Here is a 2,935-nt window from a genome sequence, read left to right on the forward strand (position 1 = left end):
TATATTTGAATATATGTGTTTATATAGTAGATTTATTTTATTTCATATGTATGAGTGTTTTATGTACCATGTGCAAGCCTGTTTCAAACACATGCATATGTTCCATGTGCATGCCTTTCCAAACACTGGTTGCCTTGAGCTCCATAAATAAATGTACATCAGTCTTCTGGAGAAACAGGCACTGGGAAGTCAGAAGAGGGCACTGGATCCCTTGGAACTGGAGTTACAGATGACTGTGAGCCACAGTTTGGGTGCTGGGAACAGAGTCGCTGTAAGAGCAAACACATCCTTTAACCACTGAGTCATTTCTCCAGCCCCTGTGTGTTCTTTCTTCAGGAAACATATTCATCAGCATAAAAATATTTCAATGAAAACAGCTAAATGAAAATGTCTTGAGTAATGGGTTATGTATTCCACAGCTAATTGTAGTTGGCAGTTGTCCTATCTACATGTGTTCAAACAATGCCTTGTGCATATACACATACACATAGACTAAAGAATTATGTCTTCAATGATATATGATAAAACAACAGATAAACTGTTTAGAGGATAGGGAGAGTCAAACTAGATCTACTATGTTGAATTAGAAATGTGAGCCATACAGAATTGTCAGCTGAGACTGTGACTTCAGAAAGTGTTAACTTCCTGGGCAGTGGTGGTACACTTGGGAGGCAGAGGCAGAAGGTTCTCTGTGGGTTTAAGTCCGACACAATGAGTTCTAGGACAGCCAGTACTACATAGTGAGACCATGTCTCAAAAAACCAATCAACCAACCAACCAACCTACCAACCAACCAACCAAAGACAGAAACAACAAAAAGGAAAGTGTTAATTTATAAAATGCCACTGGGTTGATGACACAGACAGCTTTAGGTACTCCTGCCAAGGATTTATAAAATCAGCAAGGCACATCCAAGGCCCTATAATATGTTAATATCCTAATTCATTAGTATGAATTAGAATAAAAGGTAATTCTAATTTCATATCTAACAAACATGTAGACTTTTATTAGGCCTGAAGAGCTGATTATTATAAGTCAATAAAAATATTTGCATCAATTGCTCCACAGTCTTCCCCAAACCCTTATGTATGTATTTTTCTGTTTAACTCAAATTCTTTCAAAATTTTAAGACAATATTTTAGCTGAAAAATTTTATAAACCTGGACACTTTTAACTCATACATTTTAGTCATCACATCACAATTAGGATATATTTGTTTACATTAAAGGTCCTAATTCCTAGCATTGTATATTTTGAGTATTTTGTCCTATTGCCATCAATTATCCCTACAATTATCTTTTAGTTTGAGGCTAATTTGCAACTGCTTTAAAGATATATTTATAGCGTTGCTTGTTGGCTAAACTTATTTTTATTCTAGTGTTAGTTGTTATATCCAATTTCCCCCCAAAACAATAAATTTCTATAGGCCCTGCAATTTCATACGAGTCTGCTGCGCAGTGATGCAGCCTTGGTTCTTTCCCCTAGTTATTATTATATGTGTTCTCTACTGAAATAACTTTTGATTATTAGTGATTACTTCCTAGCAATTACAATTGAGAAAGATTTATCTCTACTTTAAAAAACATTTAGATTGTAGTGGCTCCCTATGGGTTTTCTTTAGGCTCACATATCTTTACCATCTGAAAAATTCAAGCCAAGTCATGGTACAGTCATTGGAATGGGAACATTCGGGAAAATAAAATTTGCTAATTATTCTTAGGTTTTTCTCATGTTTTGTTACATTATAAAAAGTGCACATACTTGTTTAATTAGAGGGCTGGGAAAACACTTTGGGCAGGCTTTGGTGTTTTGATATATTGTGGTTGAAGATGAGAATTATTTAATTGCATTTCCTTTCCCAGAGGAAAAGTTTCTCTGTTGTAATCTGTGTATTTCAAATATCAACAAATTATATATTAGAAATATGAGCTTATGATCTTAATAAAATAAGGTAGAGAATTATCCTACATTATAAAGTATAAATATGAATTAAATTAAAGCAATTATTCAAATGGTCAACATATTTTTATGGTATTAATTTTATATGTGCATTTAAGGCAAGATCAGGCAAATTTAGGATGGTAAGGTCATAGGACATATGTATTTAAATAAAACCATCCATGTAGACAGACATCCAGAGATTGAAATACATACAATGTTTTCCATTTATACAGGAGTAAACATAACTAACTATAATGAGATGATCTTTAAGAACATGTTATTTACACAAAGTAATACATTTTTTTAACATTTAAAGTTTATAAGTCTATCACCTCTCTAATCACGGCTTGAATTCCAAGTTTTTGATATTTTCCAACTTTATTCTACTTCTTTTTGGAACTGTGAATTGATCCCAGGACCACGTACACACTAAACACTCATTCCACCTCTGAACTGTGCCTCTTCCTCCTTTATTATTAGCTGAATCTCTCTGAAATAACTTGACTTAAATATTTATGAAGTCACATGTTACCATGGTGACATTTAGTTAAAAGCATGATATATTTTATATGGCAGCTCCCAGGAAATATGTTTTATATGTGAATTCTTTGGTACAGGTGTGCAATATTTATTTCAAATTACCTGTTTATAGCACCATCCTAACAATTTTCTTACTCTGATAAGTTCATATATCCTACTTTTTATATACAGTTGTGAAAGAAAAACAGAAACTTCCAAGAACAGTTTATTTATACTGGATATAGCAATGTCTATCTCCCACTGGGAACATTATCTTTTGGAAGTGGTGCTGACACTCTGGAACATGTGCCAAGCAGTCCTGGAATGCTCTATATAGCAGGCCAAGAACAGCCAGACTCCTGGGAGTAGAAAGACTTTCATCAGTGCCTATTTGTTTCTTTGGTAGAGAGTTCACCACCATCTGAGTCAGGATAAACCTGATCACCAAACATCTTCTTTGTAGTCTTGTAAGAAA

This window comes from Cricetulus griseus, chromosome 4 (assembly GCF_003668045.3).
Source record: "Cricetulus griseus strain 17A/GY chromosome 4, alternate assembly CriGri-PICRH-1.0, whole genome shotgun sequence".
NCBI lineage: Eukaryota > Metazoa > Chordata > Mammalia > Rodentia > Cricetidae > Cricetulus > Cricetulus griseus.